The 26034-nt window shown below is 38.5% G+C and overlaps 1 protein-coding gene across 10 annotated transcripts in view; it reads right to left on the bottom strand.

Moving 5' to 3' along the window:
* The window catches only part of HDAC9 (histone deacetylase 9), a 911036-nt gene extending 885228 nt beyond the window's left edge, over positions 1–25808 (bottom strand). For 2 of the 10 annotated variants that reach the window (XM_078059344.1, XM_078059346.1), the window contains exon 1: positions 25438–25807. The gene's annotated coding sequence lies outside the window, so the exon portion shown is untranslated. Of the gene's footprint in view, positions 1–24612; positions 24687–25437 lie in introns of those variants that run through there. The other 8 variants (XM_078059351.1, XM_078059353.1, XM_078059350.1 and 5 more) reach the window with 7 other exon arrangements.
* Between the last annotated feature and the right edge of the window lie 226 nt (positions 25809–26034).

Here is a 26034-nt window from a genome sequence, read left to right as displayed (position 1 = left end):
CTTTGCTGCCTCCTGCTACAAATGTTGGGAAGCTAAATAATCACTTTTCAAACTCTTCTGTAGCTAGGAGTGGCCAATGAGGTATAAACAAAACACTAAGGAAGTGCTAAGGTTCTCTAAAGCTTTTGCTTTTGTGATTAAACAAGACACCACATGCCTGGTGCTGTCCCTTCCCTGCCCCTCCCAGTTTTTCCGCCTGGAACATGAACATGAGGTTTAGACCAGCAGTGGCATCGTGCACCCATAATCAATGAACAAACACCAGGACCAGCTGTCTGAGCAGAGCAAGAACAGTGTTCTAACTCTAACAACAGAAATACAGAGTGAAGCATTATTCTTCCAAACATCAAGGCTAAGACCTCGAGATTCTCAGCCAGATGGTTGAGGTGCTATTAGATTGCAAAGGAGGTAACACAACGTCAGACTCAAAGATGGCAGCTGTAATGGCAACCAGGGGACAGCTGAATGTATTTTCAACACCAATATCCATATTTAGCATCATCAGTACCAGTATCTCTGAATACTTAGGCTAATTATTTAATTTATATTTGAGAAAACAGATCAGAAGAGACCTGAAATGTTAAACTACTATGCAAGTGTAAAGCAGTTTATTTTATTTTACCATATTTCAATTGAAAGAAAAACAGGACTATAAATTTTAATAATGAAAAGCTAATAGAACTGAGACAGGATAAGCAAAATGTTATGCCTTTCTTTGATTGAAGCATATATATAAATATGAGTGTGTTAAAAGCAAGAATCCAAGTGAAAAAGTCATAAATTATAATGCTAAAGAAAGTCATGTTCCAAAATAAGACTTGTTTTCTTCAGCAGTCTGGATAACATTTTACCTTGTGTTCAAACTATCCATGCATGCAATGAATGCAGCTTAGTCAACCTCAAATTATACCCCATTTCTGATCATCTTGTAGAAACTCAACCCATGTCCATGGAAATGTAGTATCACATTGCACAGCCAAGTAAAACAAGTAATACTTGCTATTTAAATGCATGAGGTACCTTTAAATTGACTTTTTTTAATTTAAATATCTCCACCTGAAAACAGACTAAAAATACAACACAGTATATTTCAGAGATTAAATCAACATGAAAATTTGCCCTGGTCAATCACAGTACTCACCTCTCATTCTACAATTCATTCATAATTTAACTGATTCCTTTCTGAGTTTTCTTGCGCTCATCCTTCCCACTTCTTAAATTACAATTCACTGATGTAAATGATTTTAATATATCTATACTTAAATTTATCACATCTTATATGCTATCATTCCTCATCCTTAAAAGAACTGAGATCCTCCCTGTGTTCAAGGTTAATTTTCTCACAATGGTCTGTATTCCATTTCCTACCATTTGTTTGTCACCTTCTTCCAACGTTTACTTACACCTTCTTCTACACCATCAATCTCTCCCTCTCTACTGGCTCCTTTCATTAAGGCTATAAATCCATTCAAATAAAAACACAAAAAACAAAAAAGCCCAAAATGCCTTCTGGCTACCTGTAACCTAGTACCTAAAGAACATCCTTCTCTGCCATGCTTTTCAAAAGAGTAGATCCCACCTGTTTCCAAATATCCCATATATACAACCACTGTGTGCTGATAAATGCTTAGCAATTGGCTTTTCTAAAAATAAATATGTGTGTGTGTGTGTGTGTGTGTATGTATATATATGTGTGTTTGTGTGTATGTGTTGATTATAAATTTTACTAATATAAAAGATATAGCATTCAATTTACATATAATAAAATACACAATATTCTTTACCTTCAATTCCATAGAGCCAAATGGTTTCTTTTTTTTCCAACTGGTTTCTTATAAAATGCTTTCATTGCTATTTACCAAATCTAATATGTTCTGACATGAATGTTGGTTGATATTTTCTTTTACATTCATAAATGAGATGAAAGTGAAACAATGAATAAGTATGTCAGAACTTCTCTTGCTCATCAAAAATGGAAGTGACTTCTCTGTTGAACTGGATAATATTTTACGTATTGGAGAATATTTGGAAGCATATTTCTTCCATTTCCTGTGCCATGTATAACGCAATTGCTACATACCCAACATACTTTTGAGTTTAGTCTGTGTTATTAACAATATCTCTATCCCTTTAAATCTAGACAACAGGAAAACAAAATCTCACATTTGCAGCATTTGCCAATTTCCATGGTGTAAATACTCTCACTATGGCAAATTTCAAGAAACCAAAGTGAAGTCAATGAACACAGACTCCAGAAGAGATATGCAGTAACAGAACATTATATTGTGCATCCATTATCCAGATAAAATAGACATAAATAACCTTAAGAGCACAGACAATAAGAAAATGTAGTAAAACAAGTAGGAAGGGTGGATTTTAAACATTATACTTATTTTTAATATAATTTATTTAATTATAAGTATACATAATTCAGCTTACAGTAACGGCTATGTTTAACAACAGCTTGCACAATTCTTGAATATTTAACAATCTGATTCTCACAAATCCGTGTAAGCCAGCTCCAGGTCACCACTGCATGGTTATATGGCTTATACACCTACCACTCTACTGATCTGCTCTTGCTAGAGCCAACATGGACTTGCAGTTACTAGTCCATGGGAACTTTTGTAGACCTATGTTATTTGATCTCTCTGCCACATTCCCAATCCTTTCCACACACCTTTTAACTACTCTGCCATGCTTTTCCAAATTCATCTTAGAATTTATTTCATTCACCATTCTCTATAAATGTTCATGTCATTCTAACCTCAATCCCCTTTCCTGGTCATTTTGCAAATCCAGTCTAGGCAATCTCACTAATGGCTTTAGTTAAGCAACAATTTACCAATGACCTCAAATCTCTATCACTTAGCCGACCAGGCTGCTCTGCTAAGTAACAGAATGGATTACACAATACCTTATGAGTTAGGTCCCCTTCTTATTTACTTACTAATTAAGTAAGTAGTTGGGTAATTATTTGTTCCTGTCTGTCTCTCCCAGTAGGCTGTAAGCTTCACAGGCACATGAAACATTGCGACTCTTCTTGCTGTATCCTCAGAGTCTAACACGTTATCTAGCATAGAGTAGTTACTCTGGGAATCAATAAAGGTATAAATTGAAGTAAGTATTTCAAACTCAACAAGTACAAAACAGAACTCCGTAAATGTCCCACAAAATGTGTTTCTCTCCTGAACCCCAATCTAACTAAATGGTGCCAATATCCAACCCTGCCCCATCTGAAAGCATCCGAGACTTGCCCTTCCCCTTATTCTTCTTATCCACTCCTTCATGACAATCTGCTTTCCCATCTCCTAAATACACTTCAAAGCTATTCCCTCTTTCTCATCATTACTCTTGCTACCTTAGCTTAGACTTACTCTTGCCTGGACCACTATAATAGCCCCCACAAGCTCCTTTTCCCGTCTTTCCCTACTCCAACTCAACCGCATAGTGCTACCAAAACAATCTCTTTAAAATGATGACTATGGCCATCTCTGTTTAGTAATCTATCAGTGGTGCTCTACCAGCTAGAGGATAAACTCCAAATTCCATCCCCTAGCACTTACAAAGCCCTTTATGGTCAGGACCTCATCTGGTTTCCCAGGCTCATCACCTTCCACTTTCCCAGGAGGACCCTACACCCCACTTGCACTCACATGGCTGTCGTTCCCCACTCTCTTTCACACCTCTGGGCCTCTGTACTTTGACTTCTCTCAGCCTGGAATATCCTCTCTCAATTGTTCACATGGTGGTCAAGGCTCATTGTAAGCATCTTTGCTGTTGAGAATCTTTTTAACCCCCAAGGAAAACACCCCTCCCTCTCTACTTTCATAACACTCTGATCTTTCTCTGACTATATTTATGCCCTTCTATAATGATTACTTTTGAGTATTTATATCTCCCCAACTAGACTATGAACACTTGCCCCAAATTGACTATAATGACCACAGAGACAAGCACAAAGTAGGAACTTAGCACTCCTTGTAGGACTATAAAATGACAAGTCATTTATTCTGCAGAGAAAATACACATCTAAGTAGTTGCTGTCCCTTTTAAAACCGTTCACCTTGAAAGTTATCCACTTAGTTTAATGATGGTGGCACTACTCCAAGTATTTTTGGAAGTCAACTTTCAGAATTGTCTGGGGAATGTTCTTTAAATTATCTCAAGTGAGGCCAAAAAAACATCATTCTGAACAGATCTGAGACCTAGGAGGAATCACAGCACAAGTGATACAATTCTCTGTAGAGAATGAGGAATGAAATCCATAAAAGATCACATAATGATTGATGTGGGGAGACTAATAAATTGGCTCAGAGGCATATCTACAGAGAGAATCTCAAAAAATACTTTGAACAAAGGTCATATTACTTAAAGACATTTACAAGTTAAGATGATTTCTTTGATAGATAATATTAATGTAGATGTATAATTATTGGTAACTTGCTTGATCCACTATGAAGCTCTTCGAATTAACATTTCCCAAAGAATATCCAATGTGAATAGGTATCTAACAGAAACTGGTGATTAAAGAAATTTAATGCACAGTATTGAAGTCAAAAAGATTTATTTACTCCCAAACTTTTCAGAGATGTTAATATCTTGATATGACTCTCCATGACATTCATCAATGGTACATACAGCTTATCAAATTCTTTTAATGTCATGATCTTTTTTTTCTTGCAGATGTTGTTGGATTAATGTTGCATATACTTTGAGAAATCCGTTGCATGGGACTACGTGCAAGATCTTTAGGCAACAAGACTTGTAATCTGAAACTCTACTGATACCCAAAGCTACACATGAGGTTACTGAGAATTTATTCTAACTGCCTTACATAATGTATCTTATGCATTTTTACAACATATCCTTACAACAGTCTTAAGAGTGTAGATAGTACTAGGATCCCCAATTTACAGTTAAGGAAAGAAAGGCTAAGAAATTAAATAACCAGTCAGATACCACACAGCAAATTAGAAACAGAGATACAATGTGACCCTGTCACGGCCAGCCCATGGGCTCAAAAGCTGAACCTGGGCACTGGGTGGGTTCTCACCTACACTGCCTCTTGTACTTAACACAAGCTCTCCTGGAATACACTATCCCTTCATAAATTCCCTATTTCACATAGCTAATTCCTACCTATTACTTTAAGGTTCATTTTATCTACTTTCCCTGGGATGCCTTCACTGCCAACTGACTAAAAATAGCCATCCCCATGGCACCTTATTCCGTTCATGGAACTTATAAATTTACTATCTTACACAAACTGCACATAGAGGCCAGATTCACATAGCCTAAGAAAAAAAAACTTTTGACTGGCTAACATATCCCTGATAAGAGACAAGTTAATGGTCTAACCTCATTTTTATTATCGGGGTATATTTGGGTAAATACCATAATAATAAATTTGAAATGTTGCTTTAAACATTTCAAAGTATTTTCAGGAATATCATCCCATCTATACTCAACTTTGAAAGGAAGAAAGTAAGTTATCTGATAAATGAAGAACCTGAGTTTTAAAAAGCTAAGTGGCTCAATAAGCAAATCAGTATACCTCAGCACAGTATTTAGCACATAGTAGGTACTTAATGGAGGGTTGGGTAAACATCTGAGTACGGCTTAACTTAAATTTTGATATTATTCACACTTTAGCACTCCTCTCACTATGGTGTACCATCTCCATACACAGCAGATACTATTAATGCCTGCCCACATCCCCTGGCCATTACTACTCAAACGCACGCCCACAGACTTTCAACTGCCAACACTTCTATTTTGTCACCTGAGGGATTTCTCTGGACCTCTACAGTAGGCTGGAAGCAGCCTTCAACTAAGGAGTAACTGGTTCTAAGGTGTAATGCCCAAGAAGCTTCTTTGCTTCTTGGGTAAACAATTCTAAGGGATGCCTTCTTGCAGTTTGCCCAAAAGAATTAAGCTTCAGTTGCCCAAAATGGTAGCTGGCTTAATACACACCCTTTACTGACTGCATATTCCCTATTCCCACTCATGTGTTCTTTGCCTCCTAAATAAAACAACCTGATCTCCAACCTTTTGTCTTAGAGTCTGATTCTGGGAAATGAAACACCGTAGGATGGTAAAGTGTTTCTAGTTTTAAAAACCAAAGGTAAAAAAGTCAGGGATCATTTATAAATAATTTAGTATAATCACATTTTTCAAAGAGAAAACATTAACCAGCCACTATTTGCCACTGCACAGTAAAAAAAAAAAAATCCAAACTGGGAGTTAATGTTAGTACATGAATTTTAACTTAAGAATTTTCTGACATGAAAGGGAAAGAAAGACTGCTTTGAAAAGTACAGAAGACACTTTAAAAATCTGCTGGGCAAAGTACCATTTTAATACCCACTTTAGGCCTTCTATCTAACACCTTCCTCAGGTGTATGGGCCGAGAAAAGTAAAAATTCTCACATCCTATTAATCTACTCTTCTTGAAATAACTTTTTAAAAGCTGGGGGGCAGGGAGAAGAGACATCAGGTTTTTTTAATGAAGCCATCTAATTACACACCATTTCTTAAACAGTGCACAGGTCTCTGATTTTAAGTAAAGCCAATATAAGCTCTCTCTCCCCTATGCCTACATTTGATGCCACTCAGCATGTCCATTCATTCGTTCAAAATTTGCCAAACACCTTCTACGGAGAATTATGAGGATTTACTTGTAAAGATGGAAAAATGAAAGACACACAGCTATCCCCAAGGAGTACCCAGTCTAGATGGTGAGACAGAAAAATGAATGGTGACCATTCAGGATGACAGAGGATGCCGAGGGTGGGTGGGGGTCACAAAGGAAAGGCTCCTAACCTACAAAGGGTAGGAGGATTGAGGTGTGGAGGCAGCAAAACTGGATTAGAACTCTTACGTTTGCTTTAAAATATGGTTCCCCATACCTAGCCCACCCTATTTTATTTAAAATTAAAATTAAAAACTACAAGACATGAACACCTATGTGCACAGTGAAATCAAGAGAGCTTCTCGCTAGATTTTCTGATTGCAAAATTTGGATAAATTCATCAAAGTTCATCTCTTTTCATTTTGTAGGTGCTCCTGGTTGGCTCTGGAGGATCTACCTACCCCTCCTCTTGGATAAATTCATCAAAGTTCATCTCTTTTCATTTTGTAGGTGCTCCTGGTTGGCTCTGGAGGATCTACCTACCCCTCCTCTTAAGTAATCCAGCAGCGGTGATGTGTATAAGAGACTCCAGAAGAGCTGAGATCTGAACGAAAACTTCAAGGAAAATCAGGAATTCTTTTGAAGGACCGAGAAAGAGACGAGGGGGTAGGATTCTTCTGGCAGAAATGTGTAAACAGGTAACACGGAGAGATAGCACGGCACTCTTAGAAGTTAGTAGATTAGTACACGGGCACAAGGGAGAGAGCTCTGGGCAGGTGGGGGATGCGGAAAGACAAAAGTCCCAGGAAATGAGACTGGGAAGATCAGCAAAAGTCAGGTCTATTACGTCCCTGATTTATTTTTCGAGGTATAATTCACATACCATAAAATTCACCCTTTTAACCTGTATACTTCAATGATTTTTTTTAGTTTATGCACAGAGCTGTACAGCCATCAGCCCTGTGCAATTCCTGAACATTTTCATCACTCCAAAAAGGAAACCTATGTGCATTAGTAGTCACATCCCATTTCCCCTCCCCCCAAACCCCCGACAACCAATACTCTATTCTTATCGCTGATATTTCATACAAATGGAATTATACAATATGTGAACTTACAAAAGGCCTTGTAAGTCAGTCTTCTTTCACTTAGCATAATATTTTCAATGTTCATCCATCAGTACTTTATTCTTTTTTTATGGCCCAGGATTATTCCATTGTGTGCATATACCACATTTTGTTTGTTCATCAGCTGGTAGACATTTGGGTTGTTTCCACTTTTTGGCTATATTAATGGCTATGAACATTCATGTACACCTTTTGTCTAAAAATATGTTTTTAATTGCCTCAGGCATACATCTAGGAGTGGAAGTGCTACATAATATGGTAACTTTTTGAGAAATAGCTAGACTGTTTTCCAAAGTGGCTGAACCATTCCCATTTTACATTCTTATCAATGCTAAGGAGTCTGAAGTCATCCAGAAGCCAGGTGAGCCACTCAAAGTCTTGAGCTTGGATAGAGTTATACTGAAATTTTAATTTTAGAATGGTCACTCTAGAAGCAGTGTGGAGAATGATTAATTTAGAAAATACGAGGCATAAAAGTCAGGTATCTACTGCAAATAAACCAGGTGGGACAACAAGATAGTCTAATTAGAATAATAATAATAAAGATGGGGAGGAGGAATTGGAATTGAAAAGGAAGGGGAAGGAAAGTGAAATCGCTTTTTTTTAAGATTGTATTTATTTGAGAGCGAGCGAGAGTGAGAGGAGAGCACAAGCAGGGAGAAGGGCAGAAGGAGGGAGAAGCAGACTCCTTTGCAGAGCAGGGAGCCTGACACAGGGCTCAATCCCAGACCCCGAGATCATGACCTGAGCCAAAGGCAGCCGCTTAACCAACTGAGCCACCCAGGCACCCCAGAAAATTGCTTTTAAAAACAATTAACTTAAAACTTAAATTACACAGGAATATGAGTATCATAAACTTCAATGCCTAAAAGATCAGGCAAGTAACGAAAATAAATAAAACACAAGATGTAAGCAATAGGGAGTAGAGACTATAACAAAGAGAAAAGAACACATCTAATCTGAAAGGCAGCTACCACTCAGCTCCAACCACCTCAGTGCTATGGGGAATGTAGATGTAGTACTGTCAGATCTTCTCCTTGGTCAAGAAAAGCCAAAATCTGGATTTCATGTTAAATATGCTGATTTTTAAATACAGCCAATTAATGCAATGTGTCTTTAAATTCTGTGATATCGGGGCGCCTGGTGGCTCAGTCGTTAAGCGTCTGCCTTCGGCTCAGGTCATGATCCCAGGGTCCTGGGATTGAGCCCCATATCGGGCTCCCTGCTCAGTGGGAAGCCTGCTTCTCCCTCTCCCACTCCCCCTGCTTGTGTTCTCCCTCTCACTGTGTGTCTCTCTGTCAAATAAATAAATAAAACCTTAAAAAATAAATAAATAAATAAATAAATTCTGTGATATCAACAAAACATGCCTATGAGTTGCAGTTTGTGATCTCCCCAACATAAAGTGAAAGGAATGATGAGCCAAGAATCAGAGTACATACACAGGGAAAGGGTGGACTGACGATCCCACAAAGGAGACTGAGGAGAGAACAAAGGCAGAGGAGGAAACCATAAGGGTTTGACATCCCAGAGGCTCAGGGATGATAGATTCCAAAGAGAGAAGTAAGTAATAAACAGTGAAAAATATCACAGAGAGCCACTTCACACTGGGACTGAAAAGGGAACTTCAGGATTTGAAAACCATGAAATACAAAATACGGGAAAATGAAAAAAAAAATTTGGTGACTGTGAGCAAGTAGAAAGCTGAATAATTTAGTTTTCTCTCTCTTCTCAAATCTTGTTTTCTTCAAAAGTCAGCATAAGAATTATGTGCCTCAAAATTTTACTTACATTTCTCAGAGACAAGTCATCATTAATTATGCTGTCCTTTTTAGCTGACAGATACTGGACTACCCAATTTTTTTAATGACGGCCTATGAAGAAGTTGTGATCTCTATGAGGCATGATCCCTTGCTCCTCTCAAGTTTACAGTTATAAAAATTAACTACTAACATGTCTTATAAACAAAAAAAAAGTTGTGAGAACAGTGTATAGTTTTGCCCGTGTGTGTGGTAGAGACCCAAAATAACAGTGGCTTAGACAAGAGAGAAGTTTCTTCCTCACTCACATAAAGCTCCAAGCTGGTATGGCAACTCTACCTCAAGAAGTCATCATCATTGTCCCAGGCTTTTTTAAAAAACCTGATTGCTCTGCTATCCTTAGAATGCTGGCCTCTTACCATGGTCTAAGAGAGTACACCGCCAAATCTACATTCCGGCAAGTAAGAATGGAAGAGAGCACACCCCTGTGCTTTAATGGTCCATCTGGAAGTCATACAAATCACTCCTGCTTATTTCCTATGACCAGAACTTTGCCACATGGCACAATTCCTAGCTGCAAGAGAGGCTGAGAAATGCCATCTTTGTTCTGTAGGGGGTCTGATCTCAGCAAAAATTCAGGGGCTCCGGGTTTGAGGAAGATGGAAAAGTAGATATAGGGAGATAACTAGCAGTCTCCACCACAGAATGGTATTCAATTTTTAAGATTCTGTTCTTAAAATTCTATAAATAATTTACATTTTGGTTCAATTTTACAAGAGAATATAAATCTGGCCTAACCTTTATGCTTAAATATTGGAAACAGAGCAATGTAACATTGCCACAATTTTGGCTTCATCATGCTGGTATTTATGACAGTGCTGAAGAAAGTTAAAGTTAATTTTAATTTGTTCTTACAAAATTATTTTCCTAAGAATTCTAAAGCAACTCTAGTCTTCTTGCCATGCTTAACAACTAGCTTTCAAAAGACTACATTAAAAACTCAAATTATAAAATACAAAAATCATTGACATATTCCTACAGCATATGGAACTATACCACCTCAAAGATTCTTTTAAATTAACACAGTCAATTGTGCCCCTACTGCCAGAAAATGCTTGAAGTAACAACATACATGCGCTAAAGCAAGATGTGCTCCTGAATTTTGACACTCTATTCTCATATTAGTTCACAGTGCTATATTTTATCATTCAAGTACTAAAGAAAACTAAAAATAAAATAGTTCACCAGCACATAGTTCACTACTACTTGATACGTGAACATTCTAAAAACTTACCCCCGAACTACAGAATCCCCTAAATAAATATAAAAAGGAACTCCATAAAAAGCAATACAATTTAAAAAACAATGATTTATTAGCTGTTTTACGATCATTCACATCCTATAAATTTAAGAGTATATTATTATAAAGCTATCTGACGACTTCAATCCTTCCTAAAAAACAAGCTAATAGGACACAGTATTTCCCTATAGTAGCATCTTTTACCCACGTAAAAGTATGTAAAGTATTATGTTTAACAAATTTCACTTTTAATTTATGACTGGTTTGCTTTAAGAATAATTTTGAATAGCTAGGGCAATGATTAAAACCATCAAGCATAATATGGGACATAAATGATTATTAAAACTTAATTTTTGAAAATACGTAGTACAAAGTGTTCATTATAGAAAGTTTGGAACCTACTGAAAATTAAAAAAGAATGTCACAATAGACTGCATTAAAGTGAGTATTAAATACTTAAATCATCTCCAAAATTATCTTGACCAACAAGATTTTACATGGAAGAGAAAAATGAATGGAGAATACACACTTCCAATCAAGACAAAATAACAGGGATGGGAAATGCACTCTTCTTGCAAAAAATGGAAGAGCTATACAAAATATATGAAACAACAGTTTTCAATACACTGGATATCAGGCAATAATCCTTGAGAAACAGGGAACATAATACAAACCCTAAGAAATGGGAAAGTGATGACATGAGCTTTATGACTGTTCCAGCTTCTAGACAATGGCTCAGGGAAGAAAAACAAGGCAGAGCCCAGCACAATCCCTGAGCTGAAGAGATGTATCTGAGAATCTAAGGAGATCAGAGCAGCTAGAAATCTCCAAACGAACTACCAGAGGAAGGAGAGCTGAACAGGGAGAGATCTCCAAAGATCTGCAGATAACCCTCAGTATCAGCAAAATAGTGATCAGCACAATATATAAGGGAAACGACACATGGCCAGGCAAAGAACCACCAGAAAGGATTAGAGGGAACAGTATCGAGCACTCACTCAAGGCTGGGAATTGTGCCTGTTCCCACCAGGAAGACTGGAAAACATTATAATTCATGGGGGTTGGGGTAAAGCTGAACAAGACCTGAAAGGATCAAACTTTTTCCAAGTAACTAACTGCATCCCATTAAAAAAACGCTTAAGAAGATTTATAGGGATATAAAAATATCCTGCACTCTACAAGGTAAAATTCACAATGTCTGGTATCCATCAAAAATTACCAGGCATTCAAAGAAGGAGGACAATATAACCCATAACAAGGAGAAAAATCAACCCAACAAAATTGGTCAAGAACTAAAAAGATGTTAGAATTTGTAGACAAGGTCATTAAAACGGTTTTTATGAATCTGTTCCATATGCTCAAAAAAGTAGAGACGTAGAAGATTTTTAAAACATCTAAATTAAACTTCCATGTATGTGATTTAAAAAAAAAAACACTCTAAATGTGATCACCGGTAATGAACTTGAAGACACAACAATAGAAACTATCTAAAATGAAACACACAGAGAAAAAAAAGAATACAGAATAAATAGAACATCAGTGATCCTAATATATAATTGGAGTTCCAGAAAGAAAGTAGGGAGCCAAGAGAAACTAAACAAATTTGGAATAACTACACTCTTTTCAAATTTGATAAAAATCATAAATCCATAGGGCCAAGAAGCTCAATGATCCCAAATTACAAGAAACATGAAGAAAGCAATACCATAATCAAACACACCATAATCAAATTTTTCAAAACCAGTGAAAAAGGGAAAACGTTTAAGGACATGTTGTTATAAAGAGACACAAAAATAAGAATGACAGCAGATTTCTCCTAAAAAATAATGCAAGTAGGAAAACAGTGGAGCAACATCTTTGAAGTCTGAAAGAAAACACTGTCAATTTAGAATTCTATATCCAACAAAAATCTTATAAAATGAAGGTGAAATAAAGATATTTTCCAATATACAAAAGCTGAAAGAATTCATCACTAGCAGACCTTTGCCACATGAAATGTTAAAGGAAGCCCTCCAGGCAGAAGGAAGATGATACCAGATGGAAACGGTTTGAAAGCATAAAAGGAAATAAAAGAATGAAAGGAACAAAAAGCACTTAAAATAGCAACTGCATGACGAAATACAAAAGGTTTGGTTTTATTATGTAATCTCTTTAAAAGATTATTTGGTGTTTAAGCAAAAATAAGGTGGTGTGGGGTTTGTAAGATATGTAAAAAATTAAATAGGATATAAAATAAAATTTAATGTGTTTCCAGTACTCAAAAATTATTAATTTCCCCAAGAATATTTCAGATCTGCTATTCTAGAGAAATTAAAACTGTAGCATTATTCTAAAATCCCATTCCACTTGGTCTACCTTTTCTCATTTGGCTTGAGTATTCTTGATGTTATACTTTTGAATATATAATTAGAGTTACATGTGTGTTCATAAAGGAGAAGTAGTTAACTCCAGCTCACATGGTTTCACAGTGGCTTTTGTTGAAAGTTATAAATAAAAGCAAGTAACTATTGTTTCACTACAATGTTAAACTCATCAAATACTTATTTTAATGCAGGTTAACTTTCAAAATTTGGGTCAAACAGATAAGTAGATCAAAAATATATTTATAGGGGTGCCTGGGTGGGGCTCAGTCAGTTAGGCATCTGCCTTCAGCTCAGGTCATGATCCCAGGGTCGTGGGATGGAGTCCGGCATCGGGCTCCCTGCTCAGCTGGGAGCCTGCTTCTCCCTCTCCCTCTGCTGCTCCCCCTGCTTGTGCTCTCTCACTCTGTCAAATAAATAAAGTCTTTAAAAATAAAAAAATAAATAAAAATATATTTACAGCACAAGTCACAAAACAAAATTCTCTTCCTCGTCCCCCAAACCTGCCTAAAATGAACATAATGCATAATACACATCATTAGGTATTTTTAGGAGAAGGCTTATCAGCAAGTTGGAGCAGAAGATGACAAAGCAGCACTAGCTTCTCACCATTAAGAGGCAGATGAAAGCTATCATGTGACCAAAGCACAATTCGCAAGTCATGAGCGTAAAATTCTATATGTTGTTACGGAGTTTTTCTCTTATTCTGTGACATCTATTCAAAAGCATATCTACAAGTTTTCTCAGTGAGTAGCCCTGTGCTAGAACAAAAGTGGAAATAAAGAAATACAAACAAGATGCATCTTTTGGGTAGTAAGGGAAAGTAGTTCCAAGATAAAAATTTTGTACTGACAAAACTGCCCTGGAAAGGAAGTTAACTCAGCCAGAAAGTATAGTTCACAGGCTTTTGAGTGTACAATCCTGAAAAGAAATTCTGATGCATATTGAAATTTGTGAACTAATACACTAGACTAAAAGAATGAAACAAAGGCAAGTCACCACACCAAAGTCTGTGTTCAAATTCTGCCATATAAAAAACTATTAAATCTCCAGCAGTAGAGAACGAGTGGAAAATTCTTAAGTGTTTCTGCTTGCCAGCAGAGTTTATGTCAATTTACTTGATATTTGGTCTCCACCTATTTAGTTTCTACCATTACATATTACTAGATTCAGCATTCTCAAAAGAATTAAAGGAGACAATATATATGAATATACCCAGTACTGAGGTTCAATAAATATATGATGGGTTTTAATCAAAGTCTTGCTCTTAAAGTGCCACAAGTTGCCTAAAAGACCTTGGCCACTTAGAGGAAGCAATTCCTGTCTTTCTAAAGGAAAAATCCTGTTATTGATTTCATGCAATTGATACCAGCTGCGAAACTTGTAATGGTGAGATTATATCTTATATAAGGATTGAGTCATCATATGTTTAAGTGTGTATGATGCCACTTCATTCTTCTTCTCTACCAGAAAGGATAAAAGGATATGAAAAGCAAAAAACTCGACAGAAAAAAAGTAATATTTACATATTTTTAAGAACATGTAAATTTGATGGGGCACCTGGGTGGCCCTGTGGGTTAAGTGTGGGACTCTTGATTTCGGCTCAGGTCATGACCTCAGGGTCCCTGGATCAAGCCCCGAGTGGGGCTCTGCGCTCAGTGGGGAGTCTGCTTGAGATTCTCTCTCTCCTTCTCCCTCCGGCCCTCCCCACTGCGAGCATGCGCGGGCACACAGGCACACACTCTCTCTCTTAAAATAATAAATAAATCTTTAAAAAAAAGAATACATAAATTTGAAATCAGAATATCAGCAGACATTAGCACATCAAATCAAATACAGACTATTATAAACACCATTATAAACAATGATGATAATAATGACTATCAAATAGAGAATCCAAGTTTAAATGGTTTATTAGGAAAGAAAAGGTGTAAAACAATGAGACTAGCAAACACAAGGAAACCTGGCAATTAGAAAAAAAAAAAGTGTATGTAAAACTTTTCTGATAAAGCAGTCAGTGTCAGGTGTCTACACTAATGAAGAAATTATAAAAACCCAAAGCAGATGATGGGATGATTGAAAGGATGACATTCAATGTTGTTGGTCATTTGGGAAAAGAATGAAACCAATTTGATGGAATATACTGCCCTGTGTTTAAAGTAATAGAACTCAAATAAAGTAATATAACTCAATTTATTCATCCAGTAACAACTTCCAACAACATCTAATTACAACCAAAAAGTGCAGCAGTATTGGTGATGTGGGCAAACGAGTTTGAGAATGGAGGCATTATGTCTGGACCTCAGCTGCCTATCAATCACATGACACTATTTTAAAATTAAAATTAAGTAGAAGTTAAATTCAGGCTCTCAGGCTGACTACATTTCAAGTGCTCAAAGGTCACATGTGCCTATTGACTATGATAATTGGAGTACTCAGATACAGAACATTTCCATCACCAGCAAAGATTCTATTAGATAGCACTGATCTATATAAGTGTTAAAAGTGCCTTGTATACGAAGCATGAGATCTAAAAGAAGACATGCAAATGCACACATACACACACAAACAAAAGCTAATAACTCATCCGCTCTTTCTTTCAGAGCATTTATTGAGCATTTCTCATGTAAGAGTTGCTGTGCTAGGCATCTGGAACTGACAGATTAAAATACAATAGGCCCTGCCCTCAGGAGCTCACAGTCCCATAGGAAATAACATATAAACAGTTGGTCAATCAGCAAACACTTCTTAGGCACCAACTAACAGAAACGCACTTGGTGCTGTAGAATAAAACAAAAAAACAGTAAGCATGTTCTCGCTGACTTCACAGGGCTTACAATTTAGTTAATGACACAACACAGAGTAAGACATAAAATATTTTAAGTGGCAATTAATATTTGGGACTATGTATTTTAAACTCAAAAGTTTGATGTGCAATTTTGTTTTACCATTTTGGGTTTTCACTGGGATGACAATCTAAAAGTGTAAAATAGGGGCGCCTGGGTGGCTCAGTTGGTTAAACATCTGCCTTCGGCTCAGGTCGTGATCCCAGGGTCCTGGGATTGAGCCCAGAATCAGGCTCCCTGCTCAGCGGGGAGCCTGCTTCTCCCTCTCCTCCCCACTCATGCTCTCCCTTGCTATCTCTGTCTCTCTCTCAAATAAATAAAATCTTTAAATGATAAAAAATAGAAGTGTAAAATAAATATAAATATATTCTAATTAATTTCTGAATAAGCATCTTTAAAACAAAATAACCACCATGGAGTTTTCATTCCACCATTTGCGATTGGTTTTCTCAATCATGCAGGTACTAGGTGAAGGCAAAATAACATACAGTTTGCTAAATAAATAAAGTCTGATGAGAAAAAAGGTGAAGATGAATTGAGTCACTATAGAACACATGGGAGTAAGGCATCCAAAAGCACCTGCACTATAGTGGTTAAAATCATCATCGTGCTTGAAGGTGATGCATACGTGCTAGCTGTGTGTAGTTTCTACACAATCTGTTCTCCATTCCTGCAATCTTTGGATATGGCTTACACATTCAATTTAGAATTCAATAATTTCACAATGCTGATCACATCTTTAAGAGAACAAAAAGACACTATAGAGTGCTCAGGGGATACCTTAAAACTGACGTTTGAAGATTATTTACTAGTAGAGTTTTGTTCATGTACGAAGTCTGATTACACTGAACCAACAAACAAAGCCTTGAAGTTAATATTGCGAAGGGTGTTAAATCTATTTTTTAAAAGGACACTTTCTATGTGTATATCAATGTAAAACACAGTAACAGATTAAATAAGAACAAGATCTGAGGCTACATCTTTATATTCTTAAACCCAACACTGGCAATGTAAGTTCAAGAATACATCACTTATCACAAAATTTAACGTTGTTCCTTTCAATTTCATCAATTCTGCTGTTTACATTTAATGTTGGCTCGTTGGTTTGGGTTTTATAATCTGTGAAATCCGTAAGTAAAAGTGTTTGCACTTTCTTCTATGTTCCTACACACTTAAAAAATGTTTAATAAGACTAACTTAGGTTCATACTGGACAGACCAGTAAGCTTAGCTAAAATCAGACCATTCTTCCTTCCTTACTTGGAAGGGTACTCAGGAGGAAGCCAAACCTTCTTTCCCTCTAGGCATGAGAGGCTATAGATCTCTAATGGAATTGCAAAGAGACCACAAAAGGATATGTAAGTCGTTTCATATATTAAATACACCACTATATTTCAAAACTAATACATTAAAGATGCTGTTCTGGCAAAAAAAAAAAAAAAAATGCAAATTCCTTTAACGGCTTTACTCAGATAGTAGCCTTTTATTATTACGGATTTTTTCAATTAATAATAAAATTCAACTTTACATCTGTGTAAACCATTGCCAAAGGCCTAAATCACTATAGGGATTCAGAAATGAAGGAGACCATTGTGAGCTACGGTGACCTGATGAAGCATCACAAAAGCGGAGGGATAGAAGTTGGGCACAGGGGAAAAGGAGCACAGAGAAGGTACACCTTCTAAAGGGCACACTTCCCAAATAAAACTCCAGAGGAGTAACACTCTGATTTTGGCTAAGAGATAGCTACTGATAGTTCCAGAGATAGCAGGTTCAAAAAATGCATTGAGAATCCTAGACTGAAAGAAACTTGTGCTATTTCGTACTCTTTTCAATTCCAAAAGACAGAAACTCAATTTATGGAAAACTTCTTGCTCACATAAACGTAAAACCACAAAATTAGTGGTAGAATGGCCTCATAGAATGATTGGATGCTGGAACTGAAAAACTGAAACATTGCTTTTGTTTCTCATCTCCTCACCCCTCCCCCACACACTCATTCACATCTTGACTTTTCTTTACATGTCAGGCTGGTTGTTCAATATCTAAAACCTAAAGTCACTAGCTAGTTCCAAGCTTAGGGCTTATGTCCTTAAAGCAAGGAGTGATGAGATTTAAAAATGAAGAGGGAATAAATAGAGACTAGGTCCAGACTATGAGAGAACCTGCATGCCAGGCTAAATAGTTTGGGCTTTTAGGGTCAAATCTGGCCTAAGATAAGTTAGACTATCTAAGTCCTATGTGAAAAAATAAGTTTACTTCAAGGTTTCCTGAGCTGTAACTTGTTGGGGATTAGGTTATTGTAGCCCACCCTAGTAAGCCACAGTTAGGTGGCCCACTGGTATGCACCTGACCTAACACAACCCAATCACAGTGCTGCTTTAGGGTATCCTGACTTAAATGCCCAGGGAAATCTTAAAAGTCTTCCTCATACCATGCTGGGATGTGGGGTACAACTCGGTAAAACTAACAATACAGATGAGTCCCACACTGAGCTTGTATTTTGCAGTAGAGCATCAACGGGATCCGAGCAAATGACTGTGATCAATGGAACTAGATCCCCTTAAAGAAGAGATTTAAGTACATAAAACAGAAGGGAAAAAAGTAGAGTATCTATGAATAGAATTCAGAGGCACCACAGAGTAGAAAGGGGAACTGAGTAATAGAAGAACAAAAGAGGAATGTCTCAATAGACTTTTCAAGTAGATCAAAACAGTGGCATCTACTGAAAAAGCTGAAGAAAGAACCCTATGGCCAAAGAGGCAATGAGAATGCATAATGTTTCCTAATTGAATTTAATAGAAATCTACATATAGGAGAGAAAGGAGACACAGCTTTATATTTCTGCCAAAATGGTAAGTAGAAATAAAAATATACAGCCTCCACTCCACATTCTTACTTTTAGATGGAAGACAGACCTATAATCTGTACTTCCTGCTGGGAAAAAAAGCAGCACACTCTCTCACTCCTCTCTTTAACCCTCATACTCCAGTATCCAGTTCTCACAAGATGAACGAAGGAACCCAAGAGCAATTGTAGTGCCGACATTCACTTCAGTGGGAAGAACAAGCCTTTCCCCTGGAAGCCTCACTTATTGCTTGTGAGTAGGGAACGTGTGCTGTAAGACTATGGGCTTTGAAATCAGAACTAGATTCAAGCCCTGGTGCCACCCATATCTGAATGACCCTTAGCAAGGTATTTAACCTTTCAAAGTCTCCATTTCCTTGGGAGGGAAGCAGGGGTGGCAGAACTAGGGAAACAAATTCAAGTTGCCAGAGAGGGCATGCAGATTAGATAAAAATCACTCCTACAAAGTGCTTGGAGCTAGAGCACTGCTCAATAGACCCCCTCCCCCCCCATACCCCTATGCAACACCTGATACTCATTGAGCCACAATTGTACAATGGAAGGGAAATGGTTTCTGGCTCTGTTCCCTCCTGAAAAATAGAGGCAGGCCAAATTTGTGGACCTCCAAATCACAGTACTGGTTCATACAAGGATTGGTGGCAGTACTATCCTTTAAAGATCTTTCATACGTGAAATATATTAAGGACTAATTAAGCCAATGCCTAGACTAACATGTCTGCTAATCATCTTTTTAAAGGCTTCTACTCTTTTACCACCATTGCAGGGTTCTTGTCTCACAGAGTGGAAGAATGAATCTCCTAGACAAAAGGGTGAGGTAAAACCTTATTAAGTGAAGAGAAGAACAGAAAGGAAAGAGAAAAACTCTAGAATGAGAGGGGTCCCCAATGGGTTGCCACTGAGGGCTTTTATGGGCTGATAGCTTTTCTGGTGGGTCTTATATAGAAAACTGACCAGGGAACTTGGTAAATTTCATGTCAATAACATGGTGGTTTTATAAATATCATGAGAATATCCTGTCTATATTTAGAGCAAACATGGTGTTCTTGTAAATATCATGAGAACAAACGAGGAGTTCCCTTCTCTCTGGTTAATATCTCCTGGACTTCTCCACATCTGGGACTTCTTTGAGCCTGGTTACTAGCCCCCTGGGTGAGCCCCCCTGTCTCTCCCTACCTAGCCTCTCCTCTCCCCTACTCACCACCATTCCTAAATGAAGCCTCACTACCCCCATTCTCCTAAATCCTGCCAGAGTTTTCTCTCAGGAGTTGCATGCTTCAAGCTACTCTCCAGTTCAAACCTGTTTCCAGATGGTCATCATGCCTACACCGTCAAAAACTTCAGCATTTCATTAAGCAATCATTTGCTCACATATTTGTCCTTTTTTGGCAGTAGACTCTTGTCATCCTTTAGGAGCCCTGAGCAATTGAACCCCATGGTTATATATGAAGAATGCTTTCTCTTATAATACAGAGCTCAGCTTCTACTATAGAAGCTGGTGTGCCAACAGTGACAGCAATACTCTCTCCTGTGAGAGAGAACATAGGACTTGCTGCTAATCAATAGAATATGGCAATGGTGATGGATGTCACACCCTTGATTAATTATCTTCCATGACAAAATTATGTCACTCCCACTCATTATAAAATATTGTCTTATAGGGTAGCAACAACTCTTGTTGCTGGCTTTGAAAAGTAGGCTGCCCTGTTGTAAGAGTGCCTATGAGAGGGTCACATGGCCAAGAACAGTAGGCAGCCTCTAAAAGCTGTGAGTGGCCCCTGACTGACAACCAGCAAGAAAATAGAGACTTTGCTCCTACTACCACAAGATGAATTCTTCTAACAATCTAAGGAAGCTTGGAAGCAGATCTTACCCTAAGTGAACCTCAGATAGGACTGCAGGCTTAACGAACTGGTGAGATTCCTGAACACAGGATGCAATTGGGCCATATGTGGACTCCTGAGCAATGAATCAGAGATAATAAATATGCATTGTTTCAAGCAGCTAAATTTGTGGTAATGTGTTACAAAGCAACAGAAAACAAATAGAGTCAATATCCTCTCATACATTTATTTAATGCTTAAATTAACTTAAGTTAGTTTCAATGACTTGCTGCCAAATATCTTGAGTGAGATCTGAGTGAACCAAATCTTCTCTTTCCTTCGCTGGCCATTTCAAATTCCATTCAACACTATTCCATTTAAACTAGACTAGTCCACACTAATCTCCTTCTTATCACAGATTCTGTAGAAATGGGAAGAAAGTACCATTTCCAGTAATTTCAACTTTCAGTCTCACCAGCAGCATGCTATACCCTCCCTGGTATAGCAAAGAATATTAAAAATGGCTGTTTTCCTCTCCTTGAGGCTCTAAACAGAACTCGTTATAGTAAATGGCAAATCACACTGCAAAAGTAACTTTTTCAGTATTTCACCCTTAAAATGTTTGGATAAACTCTATCTATAAACCATACATTTAGGGAAAGGACAGTAAATAAATAAACTTAATAAAATAGAGAACACTGGTACCATCTCCTTATTAGAAAATGATGAAAGTATTTTCTTCGAATACACAAAGCTTGCATAACATTACATATTACTCTTTTCTATGAAAATACAATGCTTTCTTCTGCATCGTGGATAATGTATTCCACTTCTGAATCTAACAATACAGTATCATAAGTCTTGGCTGTTAACAAATCATGTGGGCAATTACCCTGAAAAATTCCAGTGAGATCTGAAAAACAGAATTTGAAAAAGTGAAGAAAAAGTCATGAGTACCTTCTCCACAGAAGAACAAGTTGCCATCCTTTCTTTTTTTTTTTTTAAGTCTGATTTATCTAGATACAATGTCTACATGAACAGAAAGAACCAGGTAACTGCATAAACCCACTGTTCAGTTTGATTTAAGTTCAGCCAAACAAGCAGAGCTTATAGGAGAAGATGGGTATCCTGACACCCAGAAAAACATGATCCCTAATCAATACTGGCTGGGCCTGGAGTGGACGGTCCATTACTGTCCTCAGTCAATACTCTATCTTCTCAAAAATCACATTCTGAGTTCTCTAACCAGTAGACATCTTCTAACCACTGATGATCTTCAAGCTTGGTGACTGTGCTGATAAAATTCAAAGCAGCTTTGAGCATTAAAAGGACAGTATGTGGTTGATAAGGCAGGACCAGTGGAAACAGAGATGTGTGGCATATGGACTGACTGCAAGAATGAATACCACTCAAAGGTGTGTATGTTTGCTTTAACACTACCTACTGAGGTCACGGTTCTCCATCAGCAGGCCACAGTAAGGGCCCATTCCCTTATGACCCTATTGGCGGATATAAAATCTGATCATCATATCTAGAAAGCTAAACAGTTTAAAGATCCAAGGCTGTATAAATTTATGAAAATACCGTTCAACATAGCCACAGGAGCAGCTTGCTATTGTGAACAGAATACAAGAAATATAGATGTTACCCCTCAGCTTCACACTGATTCACTAGTGTGTGACCTTGGATCTACTATCTGTGTACCTGCTGCCTTCTTCTGAAAATGAAAACAGTATGTCTTCCTACGTGCCTCTCAAGTGTTTTGAAGAATATCTGAGAAAGGTAAGGGTTATAATAGCAAGATAAGAAACAATTGTACATATATGCGGATGTGTGCAATAAAAATTAGTATGACCTCTTTATTGACAAGAAAGGGCTTCGAACAATAAGAGCCCCCACCAATTTAAACATTAATTACATTTTAAAACAAAAAAACCACTGAAGCAAAAATAAAAAGCCACATTTGAATGTAATAAAAATGTCCATAACTACAATATTTCACTAATGAGAAGGTACAGATGCTACATACAGAAGGATTTTATGATGTCCATATGTTTCTCCAATGACTCTCCTTGTTAGCTATTTCTCTGTATCTCTATTTAAGAATAACCTACACCTTCCCCACTGAGCAGGTGTAAATTGCAGTATAATATGTTGTAATATTTAAACAAATTCAAAATAGAAATAAGTCTAATGAAAAGAAATGAAAGCCATACAACCGTAAAACATCCTTAGATGTTGATATTAATACAAATCTGAATTATGTGTATCACTTAAACTAGTTAGACAACTTATCTGGTCAGTTGGTTTTATGATTTAAAATCCCTAAAAACCCAAGTATATTCCAAACATACCCCAAATATATATAATAAGTATTTATATGTAGTGACAGTAACTTCATAGAGCAACTCTTGTCTACCATAATAATGGGCATAACAGTGGTCATAAAACACTCTATCATAAAAGCCTGTTACAGTGTATAAAATTACCTTTTTCATTTCAGAAGAACCATCATTATTTTTAGAGGATGGCAGTTAATAATATGCCAAACACTCTGTAGCCAAAGAGTGTTTCCAATGAAGGCCAGCCCAGCAGGCTGAATTGCAGAGGGAAAGAAAGAGGAAGACTGAGGTTTTAAAAAAAAAAAAATAAAAAGAAAGAAAGAAAAAAAAAATCCTTCCTTCCTAACCAGAAACTGGTACTTCATTTAAATCTCTTAATTCCTTCTGCACAATCCTCTGTGCATCTAACCGTGTCCATTCTGAATGAAGAAGATCAATTCAGGAGAGCTGGGAAAGCATCTCTCCCTCTAGCTGGCAGTCTATTATCAAAGGTCAGACTCAGGATTCCCACTGGACCCGCACCTGTTTCTGACTGAAACATACATGAAAGCATTCACTTTTTCCGCCCCCACAGAAAATGACATATTCCAAGGAAATGCTCTCTTCTTGAGATTTGCCTCATTCAAACAAAATGGATGAGTAAATAAATTACAAGAAAGTTTTACAACTGACTAATAAATTATTTGTCCTTTTGGAAATACAATGTTCTTATTAAGTAGTTTAAATGCAAATGCTTTCCAGAAGGCATATGAGTGATTTGGTCTTTGGGTAATTAAATTGGTCCAAACTGGAATAGTGGTTTAAAAGGAAAAGGAAGACGAATTATTTGTGGTAAAAAGCAAACACATTAAACAACAAGTTTTCAGTCACAGTAATTTCCATAATAAACATCCACAGTACCAAAGAGTAGTTCAAAAGCTATCTTTTCCAAACATGATATTTTAATTGTCTTCATTTACTAACTGCAATTTATTCTGTGCTGTTATTAATTACAGGATTTAAAAGATTTGCAGCGCATCAGAAAATAACATCCAGACCTTTCCAAATGTCAAATTTTTTCCAAATAATTTAAATTATTTTTTCTTTAATATAAATTCTCCGTGTTTTTACTCCCTTTTTCTAGCTTTCAATAATGCTTGCAAGATTTGAAAACATTGATTGTACTCTAAATACCTGTAATTCCTAAATCCTACCCTTTATGAGAAATCTCAACACACCAAGAGTATTTATATTTAGTTCTGTAAGCACTGTTATACCCTTTGGGGAGAAGAATATTAACTCTTCACTTTCTTTTCCAGTTAAGTTCAACTTTTTAAGCCCTTCTTACCCCACTCTCACATTTTGCATACACATACATACACACACGCACAATATACATAGAAAGGGGTTTATGTAGATAGCCCATTTCCCACAAATTTCAAAGTGTTATAGTTACTTAACCTCAAAGTTCCTTTCAGGAGATTATACACACCTCCCGGCAGGGAAAACAAACGCGACACATCTTTCTGAAATTAGAGCGTAGGAGACTCACGAGAGAATTTCCAATTCCGTATCACCTGAATCGCGTCCTCAGCTCCCCGCTGCAGGCCACCGCTCCTGACAACCTCGCCTCGGATCTGGAGAGCACCTCAGTCCCACTCGATCACACCACGAACGCACAGGCCTCTGACACCTCTTACTGCGGACAAGTGGGCGATGGCTTCAAAGCCAAACGCTGCCCGCTAGGCACTCAGGGAACGCCCCCTGTCCTCTACTCCCTCTAGTCCCCACTGTGACACCCTCGAAACATTTAATTAACCAGTTTACCCTAATAAGTTTACGATTTACCGACCTCCTTGCACCAGCTAAGAAACTGCATTATTTCCCATACCCCAGGCTCCGGAACTTTTCTTAAAACCCAGAATTCTGATGTATAGACTTAGAATTGAAATCCCCCCACGAAACATCAAAGGTACCCCCACTAAGTATTGCTCCCCTCAAGCAACACGTTGGCAGTACAAACTTTTCATTCATAACTCGGCTCCAGTATAAACTGTGTGTGTGTGTGTGTGTGTGTGTGTGTGTGTGTGTGTGTGTGTTGGGGGGCGGGGAGGGAGAGGGTGTCATGTCACCGACCCCTCGCCTGGGCTTGTCGTAACCAATGTGTTTTTGCTCAGCAAAAAAAGATCACCTGGCACTGAACTTACGACAAAGGTTCCCTTAAACCCACCAGCCTCTGGGTTGGAAGATGCAAGGCAAGCTGTGTCGGGGTCCGGACTGGGATGCTGCTAACCTGGGGAATCCGAGCAGGGTATACAGCGGTACATCCGGGGGACGCTTGGCCCCCAATTCCCAGGCTTTCCCCGGGCACCAGCCGGGGACGGGGCTGTGGTGCCACTCACCTCCGCCCGCGCCTGCTGAGGCTGTCGCTCTCTCCTTCGCCCCGCGCCGGCGACCCCCTAACTTCTCCCCCTTCTCCAAACAGCCATCTTTCGCGGAGAAGAGAATGGCGAGGCAGAAGCAAAGGGGGGATTGAAAGTTGACTCGGGGACCGCCGCTGCTCCGCCAGCAGGGACTTACCGGCCGCGACAGGCGCCTGAGGAGGAGACCGCGGTGAGGGCGGCGGGCGCGGCGGGGCCGGCTCGGTTCGCGCTGCGCGATGTGCGGGACGCGCCGCCGCCGCCGCGGCCACCGCGCGGGGGGGAGCTCGGGAGGGCGGTGCGCGCGGCTGCGAGCTGCGAGCTGCGAGCTGAGCCGGTGGCGGCGCGCGGAGGATTTACTAAAAATAGCAACTCTTGGGGAGGAGGGGGGCGGAGGTGGGAGGGAGACGGAGAGGCCAGGCCGGGAGCCCCTGCGCGGCGGAGGCTGGGCGGGGCCGGGTGGGAAGGGAGGCAGGGCGGGCGACGGGAGCGCGGGCCGAGGCGCTGGAGACCCGCAGGCCCGCGAGTCGCGGGCCGGGAGGAACGAGGAGTGCGGGGACACCTGGGCGCGCGGCCGAG

The sequence above is a fragment of the Halichoerus grypus genome, chromosome 12, assembly GCF_964656455.1.
Source record: "Halichoerus grypus chromosome 12, mHalGry1.hap1.1, whole genome shotgun sequence".
Taxonomy (NCBI): domain Eukaryota; kingdom Metazoa; phylum Chordata; class Mammalia; order Carnivora; family Phocidae; genus Halichoerus; species Halichoerus grypus.
The sequence above is the reverse complement of the archived record's forward strand: the minus strand, read 5'-3'. Positions and strand labels throughout refer to the sequence as shown.